Source organism: Hemitrygon akajei, chromosome 4 (assembly GCF_048418815.1).
Source record: "Hemitrygon akajei chromosome 4, sHemAka1.3, whole genome shotgun sequence".
In the NCBI taxonomy this organism is placed as follows: Eukaryota; Metazoa; Chordata; class Chondrichthyes; order Myliobatiformes; family Dasyatidae; genus Hemitrygon; species Hemitrygon akajei.
Window position 1 is genome coordinate 147,663,835 of NC_133127.1, and position 22,978 is coordinate 147,686,812.

The 22,978-nt window shown below is 43.1% G+C and overlaps 1 long non-coding RNA gene across 1 annotated transcript in view; it reads left to right on the plus strand.

Annotated features, from left to right (window-relative positions):
* The first annotated feature begins 21,053 nt into the window (after positions 1 to 21,053).
* Positions 21,054 to 22,978, plus strand: part of LOC140725959 (uncharacterized) — a 43,966-nt gene continuing 42,041 nt past the window's right edge. The window contains exon 1 of the long non-coding RNA XR_012098546.1: positions 21,054 to 21,420. This is a non-coding gene — a long non-coding RNA (uncharacterized lncRNA). The remainder of the gene's footprint in view (positions 21,421 to 22,978) is intronic.

Sequence of the window (22,978 nt, forward strand, 5' to 3'; positions counted from 1 at the left end):
CCACATTGAGACTCAAGTTGTTGTGCTTACACCATTCTACCAACAGCTCTACCTGCTCTCCGTATGCCTTCTCATCGTTGACGAGGGAAACCACTGTTGTGTCATCAGCAAACTTGATGATTCGATTTGAACTGGATTCAGCAGTACAGTTGTTCATCAACAGAGTGAACTGCACGCAGCACTGGTGCTCAGCGTGATGGAGCTAGAGATGTTTCCGCCAACACAGTATGATTGTGGCCTTTCTGCCAAGAAGCCCAGTATCCAATACAGAGAGAGGTGTTGAGACCCAGTGAGGACAGTTTACCCACCAGCTTCTGAGGGATGATCATATTAAATGCTGGGTGAAATCAATAAAAGGCATCCTGGCCTGGTAGTGTAGTGGTTCCCACCGCCCCCTTGATAGGAGTTTGTACATTCTCTCCATGACCGAGTGGGTTTCCTCTCACAGTCCGAAGACATACTGGTTGGCAGGTTAAATTGTTATTGTAAACTGTCCCATGATTTGGCTAGGGTTAGATTGGGGATTGTTGGGCAAAGTGGCTGGAGCGGGTAGAACAGCCTATTCTGCACTGTATCCCACTAATAAATATGTGGCACCATTTTCCAGGTGGGACAGGTTGGAATGGAGTGGCATCATCAGTGGACAGATTTGGGTGATAAGCAAACTGGAAAAGGTCCAATGTAGCAGGGAGATGGGATTTAATGTGATCCATAACCAGCCACTCAAAGTACTTCATTATTGTTGAAGTCAGTGCCATTGGACAGTAGTCCCTGAGGTAGGTTACTGTTCCCCTCTTCAGTGCCAGGACAGTGGACTATTCAGAGAATTGTGGGCCAAAGGCCTGGACTATACTGTCGTTCAAAGCTAATTTTTCCCAACATGCCAGCCAAGTTACAAACAAGATGACCAAGAGCTCTTCTTTTTGGAGATGACGAATAACTTTTCGTCAACAACGATTAATAAACAAGGTCTAAATCTGATCATTATTCTGGAGTTTTCTTTCACCTACTTCTTGGACAGAGAGTGAATCTCAGGGCTTGTTTCTTGGATAATTAAATCAGTTGAAGGTGCTTTGCAATAAAAAAAAATGATATAACGGCTTATGTATGATGTTGCCTTGTCTGTTTATAATGCCCATTTCCAGTAGGCCTGAATCATAGGTAATAGTGGTATTTTGTGCATGTGGCACCCCCTAAAGATTAAATTAAGCAAGATATTCCAGGATTTTAACCTATAATGTTGCAGGATTGTTGGAAGTAATATAACACCTGGGAGACGTTGCTGCTCTTGTTTTTCCTGGTAGTACAGATTGCAGGACTACGACATGCTGTCAGTTTGGTGTATAGGCAATACGTCCTCAGAATATTCAAACTGAAAGGTCGAAGACTGATAATGCAATGAAACAAAGTGGGACTGAAACTCACAAGACTATTGTCCACATGAGGGTACTACAACTGGTCCATGGGTGTTGCTTGAAAAAAATAAAATACAGTACTATTGCTGAGACAGAGGAGAAAGGATTCAAATACACACTGATTATATCAGCTCCACCTCATGTTTCATCAGGTCTTGAGTCTCATTTGAGCCAAGACTTTATAAAGCTAAACATAACTAAAACCACTGTATTTAAGATTTGCTATGAAACTTCTGTAGAGAGATTATAACTCTTGTTGTCATTTCCATTTTACTTCAGGCTGTTTATAATCTTGAAATTCTGTTTGATTTGTCCATCACTAAGACCCTTTTCCCTACCTCCACAACATTTTATGCCTTAGTTATCCTTTCACAATAAACCTTTTACTTTCATTATCTCGACACTTGTGCATTAAAAATAGAAATAGCTGAAAATGTTAGAAGGTAAAATTGCAGAAAAAAATGTTTGAGGTCAATTTTTCTGATCCAGTTTATCACATCATTGACATAGATGACAAACAACAGACCCATCACCACTCCCAGTGGCACACCACTAATTACAAAAGAAACAACAATCTACTACCACTCTCAGTCTTCTCCCACAATGTCAATGTCAAATCCAATTTATTACCTCATCCTGAATGCCGAGTGACGGATCAGACTCCCATGCAAGACCTTGTCAAAGGCTTTACTGAAGTCCATGTAGACAACTGTCTTTCCTTCATCTACTTTGCTGGTAACCTCCAAGAACACAACCTACCCCACACAAAGACATCTTGACTATCTCTAATCATGCCCTACCTAACAAATATATATACATACATATTTCTGTCAGGACTACTGCAATTTCTGCACTAGTTCCACAAGGTCTGAGGAGATACCTTGTCAGACCCTGGGATATTCTCCACCTTATTTTGCCTGTTCTTCTGTAATTCATCTTACTTCAGTGGTTGGTTAGATGATGGAGAAGATCCTGAGAGGCAGGATTTATGAACTTTGGAAAGGAATAATATGATTAGGAATAGCCAGTATGGCTTTGTCAAATACCTTACAAGCCTGATTGAATTTTTTGAGGATGTGACTAAACACATTCATGAAGGAAGACCAGTAGATGTAATGTATATGGATTTTAGCAAGGCATTTGAAAGTTGCCCCATGCAAGACTTATTGAGAAAGTAAGGAGGCATGGGATCTAAGGGGTCATTGCTTTGTGGATCCAGAATTGGCTTGCCCACAGAAGGCAAAGAGTGGCTGTAGACAGGTCATATTCTGCATGGAGGCCGGTGACTAGTGGTGTTCCTCAGGGATCTTTTCTGGGACCCCTACTCTTTCTGATTTGTATAAATGACTCTGGATGAGGAAGTGAAGGGATGGGTTAGTAAATTTGCTGATGACACAAAGGTTGGCGGTGTTGTGGATAGTGTGGAGGGCTGTCAGAGGTTACAGCGGGACGTTGATAGGATGCAAAATTGGGCTGAGAAGTGGTAGATGGAGTTCAACCCAGATAAGTGTGAGGTGGTTCATTTTGGTAGGTCAAATATGATGGCAGAATATAGCATTAATGGCAAGACTCTTGGCAGTGTGGAGGACCAGAGGGATCTTGGGGTCCAAGTCCATAGGACACTCAAAGCTGCTACGCAGGTTGACTCTGTAGTTAAGAGTATTGGCCTTCATCAATCGTGGGATTGAGTTTAAGAGCCGAGAAGTAATGTTGCAGCTATATACTCCACTTGGAGTACTGTGCTCAATTCTAGTCGCCTCACTACAGGAAGGATGTGGAAACCATAGAAAGGGTGCAGAGGAGATTTACAAGGCTTGTGTCTGGATTGGGGAGCATGCCTTATGAGAATAGGTTGAGTGAACTCGGCCTTTTCTCCTTGGACCAACAGAGGATGAGAGGAGACCTGATAGAGGTGTACAAGATAATGAGAGGCATTGATCGTGTGGATAGTCAGAAGCTTTTTCCAAGGGCTGAAATAGCTAGCACAAGAGGACACAGGTTTAAGGTGCTTGGAAGTAGGTACAGAGGAAATGTCAGGGGTTATTTTTTTACGCAGAGAGTGGTGAATGCGTGGAATGGCTGCCGGTAGCAGTGGTGGAGGCAGAAACAATAAGGTCTTTTAAGAGACTCCTGGATGGAGACATGGAGCTTAGAAAAATAAAGGACTATAGGTAAGCTTAGGTAATTCTAAGGTAAGGACAAGTTCAGCACGACTTTGTGGGCTGAAGAGCCTGTATTGTGCTGTAAGTTTTCTATGTTTCAGAATATGTTACATCACCATAATAACTTCACTGGGAGTTTGTAGAGATTTGGTATGTCTCCAAAGATACTTTCAAATTTCTTTAGATATATGGTGAAGATCATTCTGACTGGTTGCATCATAACTCAGTGAAGAGTCTCCAATGCACAGGATGGCAAGAGGCTGCAGAAATTTGTTGACACAGCCATCTCCATCACACACACACAACACTCTCTTATAATTGAGGACGTCTTTAGGATGTGGTGCCTCAACAAGGCGGCATCCATCACTAAGGACCTTCACCATCTGCGACGTGCCCTCTTCTAATTACTACCATCAGGAAGGAGATACAGGAGCCTGAAGAACCACATACAACAACTTAGGAACATCTTCTTACCCTCTGCCATCAGATTTCTGAGTGGTCAGTGAACACTACCTGGTCGTTCCTTTCTTTTTCAACATTATTTATTTAATTTGTAATTTATATTAAATTTACATGCTTGCATTGTACTGCGGCTGCAAAACGATAAAGTTCATGTCATATAAAACTGTGATAATAAACCTGACTCTGATTCCATAATTTTACCTGAAATTAATTAAATAACCATTGTCAGTATTTCCTTCTGTTCTCTGAACTCTAACTTCAAAACTGTGTGTTATATTTTCTGTGGCCATTCTCTAAAGTCTTTTCCATTCCTATTATTTCTGATTCTGGGTCTCTCTTTTTTTGTTGTAACTTAACCACAACATTGGCAGTAAACTAATCTGTTACTGATTTAATTCAAAACTCTTTCAATGACCTTCTTCCTTCAAATGTATGTAACATTTATCATTTTATCTCCCATCAAAGAGAGAATTTCACTTATTTTTGCTCGGTATACTGACCAGCAGAGCTGGTCCTTCCCAAAAAGTGAAGAAAAATTCCTTTTAGTGTGGTCTGTGTTTAAACTATAGAAGTTTAGCTGTTTGAATGCTACATTGTTACGTTCCCACTAGGTGTCGCTGCATACAACTAAATATCCTGTGTGACAAAGGAAGCTGACGCATCAGATAACTTGGATGTATTTTAAATAATTTAATTAATGAAGATCAGCCCACTATGCTCATCTCTACAACAGTAATCAACAAACACGTCTTGAGAAGAGTTCGACCTGCTGCCACCCATTTTTGGGGCATTATGGTCCAGAAATTGGTCTTTATTTTACCACTAAGAGCCAATCAGTGGAACCTTGGCTACCAAAAAAACACAATCAGAGAAACGTAAGAAATTAATGAACATTATCTTTGCATTTCCCAATGCCAGTTCTGAAGTTATCTAAACTGCAGGATATGTTTTCTGACTTTGTTTGTTTTGATGTGTCCTGAAGTCAGATGTGTTCAGCAAATTACTAGGCATTCCATTAGAAATACAAGAATATTCGGAAATATGCTGAACAGGACAAGTTCTGAAAACAGCAGTGGAAAAGGAAATGGAGAGAAGATCTGAGCAATTCTCTTACCATATAGCTTCTGCAAGAAGCAATGGACAAGATATAGCACTTCTGGAATGAAAAGCCTCATCCTGAGAGCAAATGCGGCGGAGATGTAAGAATTGAAAGAAGGGGATGGCGTTTTTACAAGTAACAGGGTATGAAGAGGTATAGTCCAGGTAGCTGTGAGAGTCAGTAAGTAATCTGTCTCCAGAGACAGAGTCAGTAAGTAATCTGTCTCCAGAGACAGAGACAGAGATATTGAGAAATGGGACGGAGGTGTTGGAAATGGACCAGGTAAATTTGAGGGCAGGGTGGAAGTTGGAGGCAAAGTTGATGAAGTCAACGAGGTCCATGTGGGTGCAGGAAGCAGCATCAATGCAGTCATCGATGTAACACAGGAAAAGTTGGGGAATTATACCAGTGTGGGCTTGGACCATTGACTGTTCCAAGTAGCCAACAAAAAGGCAGGCATTGCTGGGACCCATGATGGAAGTGGGAGGAGGCAAAAGAGAAATTATTGAGAAAGAGGACCAGTTCACCAGATGGACAAGAACGGTGGTGGAGGGGAACTGGTTGGGTCTGGTGTCCAGAAAGAAATGGAGAGCTTTGAGGCCTTCCTTATTAGGGGGTGGAGGTGTATAGAGACTAGATATCCATAGCGAAATTAGGATGATCAGGGCCAGGGAACCTGAAATCACTGAAAAGATCAGGAGTGTGTGAAGCGTCACAGATGTAGGTAGCAAGGGTCTGAACCGGGGGATAAAACTGAGTCAGGGTATACAGATATGAGTTTGGTGAGGCAGGGACAAGTGGAAACACTTGGTCTACCTGGACAGGCAGTTTTGTGGATCTTGGGTAGAGGATAGGAACGGGAGGGATCTGTGAGGTTGTTGGCAAGGATGGGAGATCCCCAGAGTTAATAAGGTCAGTAATGGTGTGTGGGAGACAATGGCCTGATGCTCCATAGTAAAGTCCTGTTCAAGGCATAGGTAAGAGGAGGTGTCTGAGAGTTGTCGCCTGGCCTCAGCAAGGAAGAGGTCAGTCCGCCAGACTACTACAGCACCCTCTTATCTGCAGTACATGTAGCAGTCTATTTTCCAAGCCTACACAGTTATCACTTCCCAACTATTCCTACACTACATCAACGACTGCATTGGTGCTGCTTCCTGCACCCACACCGAGCTCATTGACTTCATCAACTTTGCCTTGAACTTCCACCCTACCCTCAAATTTACCTAGTCTATTTTTGACACTTCCCTCTCCTTTCTTCATCTCTCTGTCTATCTCTGGAGACAGCTTAACTCCTGATATCTTTTATAAACCCACTGACTCTCACAGCTACCTGGGCTATACCTTTTCCCACCCTGCTACTTGTAAAACTGCCATCCCCTTCTCTTAATTCCTCTGTCTCTGCCACATCGGCTTTTCATTCCAGAACAAATGAGATGTCCTCCTTCTTTAAAAAAAGGGACTTCCCTCCTTCCAACATCAATGCTGCCCTCACCCACATCTCTTCCATTTCGTGCACATCTGTTCTCACCCAATTTTCCCTCATCCTCATCTACCACCTCAGCCTCCAAGTCCAACATATAATTCTCCATAAAACTTCCACCATCTCCAATGGGATCCCACTACTAAGCACATCTGTTTCCCCCACCCCGACTTTCTGCTTTCCACAGGGATTGCTCCCTGTGCGACTCCTTTATCCACTTGTCCCTCCCCACTGATCTCCCTCCTGACACTTACCCTTGCAAGCAGAACAAGTACTACAACTGCCCCTACACCTCCTCCCTTATTACCATTCAAGCCCCGAACAGTCGTCCCAGGTGAGGCGACGCTTCACCTGTGAGTCTTTTGGGGTCATCTACCATATCTGGTGCTCCCAGTGTGGCCTCCTGTATGTCGATGAGACCCGACGTAGATTGGGAGACAGCTTTGCCAAGCACCCACACACCATCTGCCAGAAAGAGCAGGATCTCCCAGTGGCCATCCATTTTAACTCCATTTCCCATTCCCATTGCAACATGTCAGCCCAGGGCCTCCTCTACTGCTGTGATGAGGCCACACTCAGGTTGGGGGATCAACATCTTAAATTTTGTCTGGGTAGCCTCCAACCTGATGGCATGAACATTGATTTCCAAACTTCCGGTAATTGCTCCCCTCCTTCACCATGCCCCATTCTCATTTCCCTCTCTCGCCTTATCTTCCCATCACTTCCCTCTGGTGCTCCTCCCCCTTCCCCTTCTTCCATGGCCTTCTGTCCTCTCTTGTCAGATTCCCTCTTCTCAAAAGCTTTATCTCTTTCACCAATCGTCTTCTGAGATTAAGGGAGATAGGGCTTTACTCTCTAGAGAGAAGGAGGATGAGAGGAGACATGATAGAGGTGTACAAGATATTAAGAGGAATAGACAGAGTGGACAGCCAGCGCCTCTTCCCCAGGGCACCACTGCTCAATACAAGAGGAAATGGCTTTAAGGTAAGGGGAGGGAAGTTCAAGGGGGATATTAGAGGAAGGTTTTTCACTCAGAGAGTGGTTGGTGCGTGGAATGCACTGCCTGAGTCAGTGGTGGAGGCAGATACACTAGTGAAATTTAAGAGACTACTAGACAGGTATATGGAGGAATTTAAGGTGGGGGGGTATATGGGAGGCAGGGTTTAAGGGTCGGCACAACATTGCGGGCTGAAGGGCCTACACTGTACTGTATTGTTCTATGTTCTATCTTTATTTCTCCCCTCCCCCACCTTCTTAATCTTACCTCTCATCCTTTTTCTCCAGTCCTGATGTAGGGTCTCAGCCCAAAACGTCACCTATTTTCTCTTTTACATTGATGCTCCCTGGCTTGCTGAGTTCCTTGAGTATTTTGCGTGTATTGCTTGGACTTCCAGCATCTGCAGATTTTCCCTTGTCCTGTGAAGAACCCTGTTCTGTCCCTTGCTGCTAGCTCCCTTTTCCAAATCTGGCACCTGTACAAGACTCTGTTCTGTTACTTTGCCGGAAGATCAACACTTGTAACTGAAACTCTCATTGCTCTTCCATCAGAGTGAGGCTTCTCTGAAAATCTTCAATCCCATATTGTCAATCAACCTGAGCATAATGCTTAAAGCATAAGGAATTTCAGCAAATGTCAATCAGAGATCGTTTCCCTTCAACTTTGATGGACTCAGTTACTGTCCAATCTACAGCTGAGCCAACATTCCTTTCAAATTTTAAGAATCTAATTTGGTACTGGCATTTATCCACATGGCTGATTTTTGTTATCCTTCCTCACCCCATTCACCTGCCTTCTTCCTTCCACGTGATTATTAATCAAGAACTTATCAACCTCTGGTTTAAGTATACTCAATAATTTGGGCTCTACAGCTATCTATGGCAATGAATTCCACAGATTCACCACTTTCTGCTTAAAGAAATTCTTCCTCATTTCTCTTCTAATGAGACATCCTATTCTGAGGCTGCGTCCTCTCATCCTAGACTCCCCGACTACAGGAAACATCCTCTCCATGTCCACTCTATCTGGGCCTTTCACTATTTGGTTGGTTTCATTGAGATCCTTCCCTCTCATTCTTCTAAACTCTAATGAGTATGAGCCCAGAGGCACCAAACTCTCCTCATATGTTAACCCTTTCATTCCCAGGATCATTCTTGTGAACGTTCTCTGGACCTTCTGATGCAAGGTTTTGACCCAAAACAATGGCAATTCCTTTCCCCTTCACAGATGCTGCTCAACACAGTGAGTTCCTCCAGCAGATTATTTCAGTTTGGAATAATCCTGGTGTATGTGTTAGTGACACATAATGAAGCACGTATGTGTTGAACCACCAAACGACTATCATTAATACAAATAAAATCCTGTCTTTCATGTTATGTAAGTTACTGGGATGAAGACCAACCAAATTCTATAATGGGCTGCTAATCTACTCCATCAGATCACCACCGGCTGTGAGGAAGAAAACCTGGCCCCAAAAAGGTGAAATTCCTTCAAGCATAAGCATGTGGCACTGTTTTCCCTGAGCATTGAAAAAGCTGATCACAGAATGAGCTGAAATCCCAATGCAGTGTCACACTACCTCCCACAACCATCTCATCATTGTCACTGTAACTGTTCGCAGGGGAAAAAAATTGATATTGGTTGGTCAAAGTTGAAACAGGGTTATTTATCATTTGCTTCCCTCACTTATACTATACAGGTCCTTTGGGTCCAAGTTAGTGGATACAAAATCTAAGAAAGTCCATCATAACCTCAGGGTTGAAGAGTGTGTTAAAGTTTAACATCATATTAAGAATTATCCATATCTTCCAAACTGAAGTTCAAAACTAATTGTGGAATTACAGAAAACATAAGCAATTTTATAAGATAAACATTGAATTAACTCATTAAAGGTAGATTAGTTAAAAATATGAGAGCAATACAAGTCATGTCTGCAGTGGAAAACAGATCAGGAACATAATGAAAATGAACTAGAACCTCTTGGAGCAGAAAAATGTCAACATTTTCTATCCTCACCTCTGACTGAGCCTTGCTGTGAATGCCAAAGGTTTAGAACCATCCTGCTTCTAGCAGGCTGCCCAAATCAAAGTGAAGAAACTGTAAGGCAGTGAAGAGAAATTCCTACCTACAGTGCATGGAGTTGAATCCTTGCTATTAGCATGATCAGCGATGAGGGGAGGAAGTTGTCTTGTAGTTAGAAGTTCATCTAAAATTGGAGGAGGACCAAAAAAGTGAGATGGAATGCAGGGGAAGGAGTGGTAAGGATGGAAATGAGAGAATAGTGGCTAGCAGCAGGGAATGCCTGGAAGCAGCAAACTGCCCATTTCCACTACCACTAACCCACACCCGATTCACCCCAGCTCCTATAGGCAAAGACACTGCTCAAAAAGGGTGATGAACGCAGGATATGAAGGTGTTATATTTGATTGCAGGCAGGATATGGAATAAGATAATCTCGTAGTGCATTTAGAGATTGGCTGGTTTGATGTGGGTATCACTGAGTCGTGGCTGAAAGAAGGTGATACATCCAAGGATACATATTGTATCAAAAGGACAGGCAGGTAGACGGAGGGTGCGGGGTGGCCCTTTTAGTAAAAGATCAAATCAAGTCTTCAGAAAAGGCGACATAGGATCGGAAGATGAAGAATGCTTGTGGGTAGAGTTAAGAAACTGCAAGGGTAAAAAAGGCCCTGTTGAAAGTTATATGCAGGCTTCTGAACAGTAGCCAGGAAGTAGGATACAAGTTACAACAGGAGATTGAAAAGGCATGTAAATATATTACGATAGTCACAGAGGATTTCAATCACACCTATGCTGGATACAAAGAGAGAGAAGTTGTAGAATGCTTACAGGATGCTTTTTTTAGAGCAGATTGTAGTTGAGCTCACTAGGGGAAAGAAAATTCAGGATTGGGTGAGGTGAGATGAGGGCCTCCATCGGTCAGAGTTGACCATGGATATTGCCTCCTACCTACCTAGATATGCCAGCCTGGGCAGCACGATATGGAGAGCAAGCAAGCTCCCTCTCTTCATGCATCTGATGAACTCAAACAAAGAGCAGATACCAATACAGTTTGGTACCAGCAGTGTCACAGGAGTTGCCAGTTATTGTTGAACTCAATGTAGGACTGCCCTAGGGATTCCAGTTCCGGATTTTCCCTCGGGGTGTACTCCCAAAGCCTCCCCCATGAGTGGGCATAGCCGCAAAGCAGCGGAGCTTTGAGATCAGAGCTTTCCTTCTCCGAGATGAGCTGCCAAACATGGCTGATGAGCTCCATCTGCCTGAAGCGACTGGTTTTAAAGCTCCTGTAACCTGCCTTTGCCCCTTCTCCTATCATTAGAAGCAGTTCTGCCAGGCTTAGTAGCAATTTACCAATTTGTCACATACCCCGTGACCGGGTTACCAAACCAGCAGAAATGGAACGATACCTTGGAGTCTGGTGGTACTGTAACTAAAGGTGTTTATTAGTAAACTAAGTAATACAGTATCAAAAATGCAAATATACATATAAAACAGGTTAGCAATGATAAATACATAAGTGTAAAAATAAGAATCAAAACCAAGCTCTATCGTAGTCTAGGGGTAAATGAATAGACATAGGATAATTCAGAGTTCAGTTCAGTCTGGATTGAGGTAGTTGCTGTTGTGACGTTGGAGAGAGAGAGAGAGAGAGATAGAGAGAGAGAGAGAGAGAGAGAGAGAGAGAGAGAGAGAGAGAGAGAGAGAGAGAGAGAGCGAGAGATGAGCAGCTGCAGCAGGCAAACCTTCCGTCGTCTTCTTGTTCCGTTGTACCGTTGGGGTCATCGATTATGACCCTTCCGTTCCCGGCTAGACCGTTCTTCTGTGGTGGACTTGTCACCCAGGCGAGGATGGACACACACACACAAGCCCCCACCGGCCTGCCTTCACACACTGTGAGCCTCGGACCAATTTCCCCGAATCGATCCTCCAAGCCCCCACCTCCCCGTGGGTGCACAACACTCGTTCAGTGGCGTGTCTGCCGGTGTCTCAGCAGACTCGTCTTTTATCTCCCCTGCCGGGGTACCAGCCATCCATCAACTGATCAGTTAAGCCACATGTGAAGTCCAGGAGCTGGATTTGGTTGTCAAGGCTATTTGCGACGCATGCCATTGGGACCATTTAATAGGTAGTGGGAGCTTGTCCCCATTACCACCACCAGTTATAACAACCTTAAGGAACTAAGGTTTTGGATTGGGTATTGTGTAATTAAACATATTTGATTAAAGAGCTTAGGGTAAAGGAACCCTTAGGAAGCAGTGATCATGATATGCTAGAATTCACCCCGCAGTTTGAGGTGAAAAAGGTAAAGTCAGATATATCATTATTACAGTGGAGTAAAGGGAATTACTGAGCTGTGATAGAGGTGCTGGCCAAAGCTGATTGGAAGGGGACACGAGCAAGGATGATGGCAGAACGGCAAAGGCTGGAATTTCTGGGAGCAATTCGAAAGGCACAGGAAAGGTTCATCCCAAAGAAGGCAGCACAACCATAGCTGACAAGAGAGGTCAAAGATAGCATAAAAGCAAAAGAAAGGGCATAAAATATAGCAAAAATTAGTTGGATGTTAGAGGATTGGGAAGTTTTTAAAAACAATGGAAGCAATTTAAAAAGTCAGGAAGTGAGAAAAAACGAAATATGAAGGTATGCTTGTCAATAATATAAAAGAGGACAACAAAAGTTCTTTCAGATATATAAAGAGTAAAAGAAAGGCCACAGGGGATATTGGACCTCTGGGAAATGACACGGGAGAGGTAATAAATGGGAACCAAGAAATGATGGATGAATTTAATATTATTAATTTATTGATTGAGATAAAGCACAGAGTAGGCCCTTCTGGCCCTTCGAGTCATGTGCCCAGCAACCCCCGATTGAGCCCTAGCCTAACCACGAGACAATTTACAATGACCAAAATTAACCTACTAACCGGTATATCTTTGGACTGTGGGAGGAAGCTGGAGCTCCAGGAGGAAATGCACACTGTCACGGGGAGACGTGAAACCCTTTGCAGCAGCAGCATGAATTGAACCTGGGTCACCTGTACTGTAAAGTGCTGTGCTACCACTACGCTACCGTGTCTTCGCCATGGAAGACACTAGTGGTATGCCAGAAATTCGAGAGTGTCAGGGGGCAGAAGTAAGTGTAGTTGATATTACTAAGGAGAAGTGCTTGGGAAGTTGTGATAAGTCACCTGGACCAATTGGACTACACTCTAGGCTTCTGAAGAGATTGTGGAGGCATTAGTAATGATCTTTCAAGAAGCACTAGATTCTGGAATGGTTCCAGAGGACTGGAAATTTGTAAATGTCATTCCAGTCTTTAAGAAAGAAGGGAAGCAGAGGAAATTATGGTCCAGTTAACCTGACTTCACTGATTGGGAAGATATTGGAGTCTATTATTAAGGATGAAGTTTGAGGGTAGTTGGAGGCACTTGATAAAATTGGCCAAAGATGACATAGCTTTCTTAAAGATAAATCTTGCCTGACAAATCTGTTGGAATTCCTCAAAGAAATAACAGGCAGGGTGGGGTGGACAAAGGAGAGTCAGTGGATGTTATATATTTGGATTTTCAGGAGGCCTTTGACAAGGTGCCAGATATGGAGCTGCTTAACAAGAGCCCATGGTATTACTGGAAAGATATTAGCATGGATAGAAGACTGGCTGACTGACAGGAAGCAAAGAGTAGGAATAAAATGGGCCTTTTCTGACTGACTCCCAGTGACTAGTGGTATTCCGCAGGGATCGGTGTTGGGATTGCCTCTTTTCACATTATAAGTCAATGATATTGATGAAAGAATGGATGGATTTGTGGTCAAGTTTGCGGATGATACAAAGGTGGGTGGAGGGGCAGGTAGTGTTGAGAAAGCAGGGAGTCTGCAGAAGGAATTAGACAGATTGGGAGAATGGACAAAGAAGCGGCAGATGGAATACAGTGCAAGGAATTGTATGGCTATGTACTTTGGCAGAAGGAATAAAGGCATAGATTATTTTCTAAATGGAGAAAATTCAGAATTCTGAGCTGCAAAAGGACTTTGGGGTCCTCATACAGGATTCTCTAAAGGTTAATTTTCAGACTGGTGGTGAGGAAGGCAAATGCAATGTTAGCATTTATTTCAAGAGGGATAGAATATAAAAGCAAGCACATAATGCTGAGGCTTTATAAATCACTGATACAATCACAATTGGAGCACTGTAAGTAGTTTTGGGCCTCTTATCAAAGAATAGATGTGCTGGCATTGGAGAGGGTCCAGAGGAGATTCGCAAGAATGATTCTGGGAATGAAAAGGTTAATGTAAGAGGAGCATTTAATAGTCCTGGGCCTATACTCTCTGGAGTTTAGAAGAATGAGGGATGATGTCATTGAAACCTCTTGAATATTGAAAGGCCTAGATAGAGTGAATGTGGAGAGGATGTTTCTTATAGTGGAGGAGTCTAGGGCACAACCTCAGAATAGAGGAACATCCATTTAGAACAGAGATGAGAGGAAATTTCTTTAGCCAAAGGGTAGTGAATCTGTGGAACTCATTGCCACAGACAGCTGTGGAGGACAAAACACTTAATATATTAAAAGCGGACATTGATAGGTTCATGATTAGTCAGGGTCTCAAAAGTTACAGGGAGAAGGCCCAAGAATGGGGTTGGGAGGTATAATAAATCAGCCATGATAAAATGGTGAAGCAGACTTGATGGGCCAAATGGCCTATGTCTTATTTCTTATGGTCTTACGGAACCCCTGAGTGTACCAGCTTTGGCCTAATTAGTGAGAGTCCAAGCCGTCATGAGCTCAACTGTCCCACTACTAGCAATGCCATTACTTGAACTTCTTCCTTGATCATTTGGATTTCCTCCAGGTGCTCCTCTTCCTCACACATCCCAAAGATGTGCCCATTGATAGATTAATTGGCCACTTTACATTGCCATCATTGCAGGTGGTTGACAAAATCTGGGGATGTTGATGGGAATGGAGGAGAATAAAATAAAATTGGGCCAGTATTCATGTAAAACAGTTAGATTTGGTGGACTAAATTAAACTCAAAAACTTTGTTTCAGTGACTCATATGATGTCATGAGCTCTTCAAGCCAGAGAGTATTCAGTGCCAAGGTTTTTAGGAGTGCCTGAATTATTAATTGTTGTTTTTTGAGAGTTCTTAATCATTTAAAGTTCCTTGTGCTTTTCTTAAGCGACTCGCTCATTATAATGCAGTGTCCTTGTGTTTTACTGTTTAAGGTTGTTAACTTCATTTTTATAGACTCAAGGATTCTGTGTTACTTGTAATATTTAAGTGGACACCTGATTAGCACTAATCCCGGGGTCTTAGTTTTGAGAATGTTACTTCTTGCAGTGTCATTTAGCCGAGCTACCGATATTCTTTAGGAATTACTATGAATAAACAAATTGTCGTTGCCATCTCTACATCAAACTCTTTCATTCCTCCACTCTTGAGTTCCGATATTGCCAGCGCGTATTATGACAGGAGGACCCCGTCAAGTAATGGACCCTGTGGAGTTTTAACAGCAGTGTTTTGATGTCGGTCGGCTTTAGGTGAGAATGCCATCTATTCTCGAGTCCACGTTCTGAGTTTCTCAAGTTTATGTTCTGAGTGTCTCTAGCCTACATTTTGAGTTTCTCAAATCCATGTTCCGAGCTTCTCTGGTCTCCAGTCCAAGCTTTTCAAGTCATAAGTAACCAGGTTCCCAGCTTCAGAATCCCATGACTCAGGTCTGCAACAATTGAGCACTTCAAGCAACCTTACGATAAAGTTCATTTGATTCAAAAAAGCATTCAAGTCAATAATGTAAATTTTGGAAGAACTTGCCCTTTCCTAATGTTGTTCCTTGCAAGTAATGTCAAATGTCAAATCAATGCTTGGAAGGACACTATTGGGAATAATTGAAATAAGCTAACATGCCAACAGCTAACCTTATACAATACATAATTCCCATCTGCCTGTCCTGATGAGTGATGCTAATCGTAGCAAACATTCCAATGTACAAGTGTCTCCTGAAACAGTAATTTGAGTTGGCAACCCTGGAGTGCCCTGTTCCAAAAGCTGATCCCTGGTTGGAGTGTGCAAACACGAAAGTAAAGTAACCCTATCAAGAAGAGCAAGCTGTCTTATAGATTTAACCTATTGATGGAAGTTATGGCACAGACTGTGAAAATAAACTATCATGTAACAAATTAAAAAGATCTACAGAGAGCCAGCTAGCTCAGCAATAAGAAGAGCCTGTCTATGCTGTCTCAATCTGTAAAATTAAGAGTACAGCCTTTTGTATCCTAATTGCCTCTGGAAAATAGTGAAGAGTAAAACACTGTGAGATCCTTCCCTAGGTTTCAAGTTTCAGGTTTTCAAAGGGTCAAGATTTTGGGTCTCAATGCTTTTTCCCTGCCTAAGCATCCCGGCCCAAGCTTCCTTGCCTAAGTGTCCGAGGTTCACAAGGTCATCAAGGTTTTCCAGGTCTTGCATGGCCCTTCCAAGGTCTCCAAGGACTTTCCACATTCTCGCTTCTCGAGGTACCCAATCTCTCTGCTTCTCAAAGTTTCCCAGGCCTAACGAGGTTACCCTCGAAGTTCCCAGTCTCCACTCAAGTTTGCCTGGTCCCTCAGTTTCTCAGGGTTCCCAAGTTTCGCTACTTCTCAAGGTCCCCAAGTCTTCCTGCCTCTCAAGGTTTCCCAGGTCTCTCTCAAGGTCCCCCTCAGGGTTTCCCAGGCCTCCTTCTCGAGGTCCCTCTTGTGGTTTCTCATGCCTCTCTCTTGAGTTCTCTTTGCCTCCTTCTTCATTCATCCCTAGATTTTGAGTTTTCAGGTTTCCCTGAGCCACCAAGTGCAAGCCATAGGCAAGGGGGCACTGTAATGAGCTCTTCACACCTGTAGGGGCACTGGAGAGCATCGGGCTCCAAGGTTTTTAGAACACCTGAATTGGTTAATTGTTATTTAATGAGAGCCTTATTCATTTAGCGTTATGTTTTTCCTGAGTGAATTACTCTTTGTAATGTAGTCTCCTGGTCCTTTCTGTAAAAGTTGTGCATTTATTTTTATAGACCTGGGGGGGTTCCACGTCACTTGTATTATTTAAGTGGATGCCTGATTAGCACTAATCCTGGGGTCCTACTTCTGAGAACGTTACTTCTCACAGCGTCGCTCAGCCGAGCTATTGATGTTCTTTTGGAATTACTTTGAATAAACTCTCATCATCATTTCTACATTGGAGATCTGTATTTTCTCCACATCTGGGTTCTGATATTGCTTGCGCGCACCATGCCAGACAATAGCTTGTGACATGCCCTCATTGCATTACTACCATTGGGAAGGAGGTTCAGGAGCCTGCAGACATACACTCAACATTTTATGAAAAGATCCTTCTCCTTCACCATCAGAACTCTGAATAGTCCATTTACCCATGAACACTACCTCACTATTCGTCTTTGCACTTTTTATTTATTTTGTAACAACTGTAATTTTAATGTCTTGCACAATGCTGCTGCAAAACAATAAATTTCAAGACATATGTCAGTGATAATAAAATTGGTTCTCATTCTGATAGGTTTTCATTAAAACTGAAAAAAACTGTAGTAAGTCTTAAGTAAGCAGTGTTAGTAGAGAGGTTGAGAAAACAAAATGGAAGGTTTCTAATAGGGTGGAAGGCTAGAGAGATTAAAGGGGAGATAATTAGAAGCAAAGCCAAGCGAATATCAAAACAAAAGATTAGAAAAGGTATGAAATGGAACAGTGCTTTTTTTTTTACCAATGAGAGCAGTCTGCAAAAGTGAGTTCAGTAATAAATTCTGAAATAGCTGTACTTAATTTTCAGCCTAAAAGGCTATAAACTGCCAAACAGAAGGGTTGGCTACTGTTCCATAATGATTAATTGAGCCAATTCAAAAAGAGCAGAAGGGAAAGCACAGAGTTCAGAATTGAATGGATCATTAAAATGACAAGCAAGTGGAAGCTTTGGGCTATGCTTTAAGACCGAAGCATATTTAGGGGAATATCATTAACCATCCTCCAATTTCCACTCTTGACTTCTCATGATCCACCTTGGATTCTTCCCTACCTTTCTTGAACCCTCTATTTCCATTTCCAAGGATATAACCCCATCTACATCCCGTGGATTCCTTGATTACATTTCAGTTTCTCAAACTGTCTCTCATCTATTCTAATGATATCACCTTCCTCAACTGTGAGCTATTCACTGTGGAGGACAAAGCCTTCATTCACATCCATTCTACTTTACATTCAATTGAATTGACTTTATTTACTTACATGAGGAGTAAATATCTCTGTCTAAATGTGCAATTTACAGTAATAATAATATGTACAACAGGATAATCAATATAACATAGAAATACAGTGGTGACAGCATGAATTAAGCAGTCTGATGGCCTGCTGGAAGAAACTGTCCCAGAGCTTGTTGGTCCTGGCTTTTATGCTACAGTACCATTTCCCGGATGGTAGCAGCTGGAACAGTTTGTGGTCGGGGTGATTCTGGTCCCCAATGATCCTTCAGGCCCTTTTTACACACCTGTCTCTGTAAATGTCCAGAATAGTGGGAAGTTCACATCTACAGATGCGTTGGCTGTGTGCACCGCTCTCTGCAGGGTCCTGCGATTAAGGGAAGTACAGTTCCCATACCAGGCAGAGATGCAGCCAGTCAGGATGCTCTCAATTGTGCCCCTGTAGAAAGTTCTTAGGATTTGGGGGCAAATACCAAACTTCTTCAACCTTCTGAGGTGAAAGAGGTGCTGTTGTGCCTTTTTCACCACACAGCCAGTATGTACAGACCACGTGAGATTCTCAGTGAGGTTTATGCTGAGGAACTTAAAGCTGTTCACCCTCTCAAACCCAGATCCATTGATGTCAATAGGGGCTAGCCCATTTCCATTTCTCCTGTAATCCACAACCAGCACCTTTGTTTTTGCAACATTGAGGGAGAGGTTGTTTTCTTAACACCACTGTCTCAGGGTGATGACTTCTTCTCTGTAGGCTGCTCCATTATTATTTGAGATTAGGCCAATCAGTGTAGTGTTGTCAGCAAATTTAATTAGCAGATTGGAGCTGTGGGTGGTGACACAGTCATGGGAATACAGAGAGTAAAGGAGGGGGCTTGGGACACAACTTTGAGGGGCATCTGTGTTGAGGATCAGAGGGGCAGAGGAGAGGGAGCCCACTCTTACCAGATACTGGTGATCTGACAGGAAGTCCAGGATCCAGCTACACAAGGTAGGGTGAAGGCCAAGGTCTCTGAGCTTCTTGTCGAGCCTGGAGGGATTTATGGTGTTGAATGCTGAACTGTAGTCCAAGAGCAGCATTCTCACATAAGAATCCTTCTTCTCTAGCTGTGTAAGGACGGTGTGAAGAGCTGTGGCTATTGCATCATCTGTCGTTCTGTCGGTAGGCGAATTGTAGGGGGTCCGGTGTGGGTGATAGCATGCTGCAGATGTAGTCCCTGACCAGCCTATTTCTGCTTAAATACCTTCTCTTTCCCTCCAGAATCCTCCCTCATTCCTTCCAGTCATTGTATAACCATCAAACGGCAGAGCATTCATCGACACATTCACAAACAGCTCCATTCTGCATTTTGTAGGGGCCATACCTCCACAGAGCTGCTTCTCTCCATCTCCCCAGAAACTCTCCTCCTGTCCTGGAAGTGCAGTAGATGTAACACTTACTCTATTATCTTCTGCCTTCCATGTCAAGGGGAAAGATAATTGTGGATGATAGACCAAGTCAGTTGCAAGGTTACTGAATGTAATCAAATATATTCCCTTCCAGAACAAAAGTAGACTATTTCCACTTGGTTACTTTGATTTAATGTATTCTGCTTTCTGTCTACAAATTAGTCTCCACATTAAGGAGATTACCGTAGATTCCGGACTACAGAGCGCACCTGATTAAAAGCCGCTGGCTCTAATTTTAGAAATAAAATCAATTTTTTAATTGTAAAGGCCGCACCGGATTTTAGGCCGCACCGGATTTTCGGCCGCAGGTGTCCCACGTTGTAATATGAGATATTTACACAGAAAGATATTACACGTGAGGATTTTTTAACTTTTAATTAAATCCATATGGTAACAAAAACAAATACATATTGCAAATGCTTTTTTTCGAACCGTGCCCGTAACGCGGCTACTTTTAAATATACGTTGCGTATACTTCTTTACTGAACAACATTCCAATATCTCCTAACGACTGGTAAAAAATATATATACTGCAGCCTACCAGGAAAAGTTATTGATCGCCTTTAACTTAAAAGCAGCGTTTCGCTCCGCCGCTCGACCCCCTCCTTTCCGTTTATTCGCAAACGGCGTTTTCCCACAAGACACCGCGAAACCGGGTGTGACGTCATAGCATCCCGCGATGTAGTACAGAAAACAAATATAGTTAAAACTCTTCTAACTTTAACTAGAAAATGAATTACTAAGCGAAAATATTATAAACTAAATAACTGCCATAAGGCAGCACAATGCTTCGAGTGTTTTCCATGTTGATGAGGGTGAGTACAAATGACTGATTTACAATAATTTAATTGTGAAAGTGCGCTTGATTTATCGTACAATTTCATTAGACCTCTGTGAACTACTCATCAATTTTATTGGTCTACTGTTACGAGGCAAAATGTTTACGAGGCGGCATGAAAAAAATCATGTATTAGCCGCTCCGGATTAAAGGCCGCAAAGTTCAAAGCTGTTCAAAATGTGGGAAAAAAGTAGCGGCTTAAAATCCGGAATCTACGGTAATCATTTGTTTAGCTCACTGAGATTTTCCCTGCATTCCTCACTTGGATTTCTTCATTACAGGCTTCCTACACTACACTATTCTCTCCAAGCTCAACAAAAACATGAGGACAAATCACTTGAACATCTTTTTCAGTAGTAATTGCGTCAGATTCTAACTAATATCAAATTTGCCCATATATTGAACGTTGTTTCCATTTGCACCTCCTCTGAACAGATTTTTGCCAACTTTTATAATTAAAATTCTCCTTCATCTTTATCAAAGGGCTTTGTCCTTGGAATCTCTTTAAAAGCCGTCACAGTTCTGGTGAAAGGTCATTCCGCAAGTTCCCTCACTGCTGCTGCTGCTCGCTCCACGTTCTGGTTTCCACCCGCCTCAATATTGTACTTTCTTTGAGAAGTTCGGTTGCTGCAATTTAAATTGCCACTGGTATGTAACCTGCTCTGTGAAATTTCTCGTCTCTCAGCTTTTCAACCTGGAGTCCTTATATCAGGTGAAAATAATGAAACGGTTTATTTTCTGCGCTCACCGTCAATAACACCCCCCCCCCCCCCCACGCCTTTTAGCCGTCGGACAGTTTAGCTGCCTGAGGCTGCTGAGCCGAGTTGGGCGGTGCGCTTTCTCCCGGTCACCGTGCACGCTGCGGAACCAGAGGGCGCCTGCCGTACTTGGCCCGCTGTTTAAATGAGACGCCTCCTGCCCTCACTCAGGCAAACCCAGTGGACCATCCGCATTCATCGCATCCACACTCACGCTGCGCACATTTCAGCTTCCGTTGCTGAGGTTTGTTTCTGCACCGCTGCGGTAACCCAGTTATGTTCTTTTTTTTAAAAATTTGGATTCCCCTGGCGATGGTGAGGGAGAGTGAAGGTCGACGGTTTGTAACTGATTGATGTTCAGACGCTCGGTGAGTTGGTAATGCATGTTTTTGTCTGTTGGACCTTCTCCCGAGTTACCGCACATCGATAGATTGGATACTTCCTGAAGAGGGGAGTGTAAGGTGAACGGCGTGAGAGGCGGTAAAACCTGGAGCTCGCATGCGGCTTCGTCGGTAAGCATTTATGATACCGAATTAGTGTAGAGTTGTTTCGGAAAACAAAATAAAGATCGGAGCAATTACTCAAAGCAGTTTTAATCTAACACTAAACTGCTTATCCCAGTACTAGTAACTGAAGGTATTGTCTGTGCCGAGGAATATTTGTAGATTTATCTTCTAGCGCTGCAACTTGTATCATTTAACCTGCGCTAATATAATACTTGCATTACCAATAATCTGTACGTGAAGTAAAATTTAACACTCTGAATAGAAATTCGTTTGGAGGTCGGCACATCCTCCTGTAGTGGTCATGGTCAGAGTAATAGACAATAGACAGTAGGTGCAGGAGTAGGCCATTCGGCCCTTCTAGCCAGCACCGCCATTCACTGTGATCATGGCTGATCATACACAATCAGTACCCCGTTCCTGCCCTCTCCCCATATCCCTTGACCCCGCTATCTATAAGAGCTCTATCTAACTCTCTCTTGAATGCATCCAGAGACTTGGCCTCCACTGCCTTCTGGGGCAGAGCATTCCACATATCCACCACTCTCTGGGTGAAAAAGTTTTTCCTCATCTCTGTTCTAAATGGCCTACCCCTTATTCTTAAACTGTGGCCTCTAGTTCTGGACTCACCCATCAGCGGGAACATGCTTCCTGCCTCCAGTGTGTCCAATCCCTTAATAATCTTATATGTTTCAATCAGATCCCCTCTCATCCTTCTAAATTCCAGTGTGTACAAGCCCAGTCGCTCCAATCTTTCAACATATGGAATGTGTTCCCATGCCGGGAATTAACCTTGTGAACCTACGCTGCACTCCCTCAATAGCAAGAATGTCCTTCCTCAAATTTGGAGACCAAAACTGCACACAATACTCCGGGTGGGGTCTCACCAGGGCCCTGTACAGCTGCAGAAGGACCTCTTTACTCCTATACTCAGTTCCTCTTGTTATGAAGCCCAGCATGCCATTAGCTTTCTTCACTGCCTGCTGTACCTGCATGCTTGCTTTCATTGACTGATGTACAAGAACTCCTAGATCTCGTTGTACTTCCCCTTTTCCTAACTTGACTCCATTTAGATAGTAATCTGCCTTCCTGTTCTTGCCACCAAAGTGGATAACCTCACATTTATCCACATTAAACTGCATCTGCCATACATTTGCCCACTCACCCAACCTGTCCAAGTCACCCTGCATTCTCATAACATCCTCCTGACATTTCACGGTGCCACCCAGCTTTGTGTCATCAGCAAATTTGCTAATGTTACTTTAAATCCCTTCATCTAAATTATTAATGTATATCGTAAACAGCTGCGGTCCCAGCACCGAACCTTGCGGTACTCCACTGGTCACAGCCTGCCATTCCAAAAGGGACCCGTTAATCACCACTCTTTGTTTCCTGTCAGCCAGCCAATTTTCAATCCATGTCAGTACTCTGCCCCCAATACCATGTGCCCTAATTTTGCCCACTAATCTCCTATGTGGGACTTTATCAAAAGCTTTCTGGAAGTGCAGGTACACTACATCTACTGGCTCTCCCTTGTCCATTTTCATAGTTACATCCTCAAAAAACT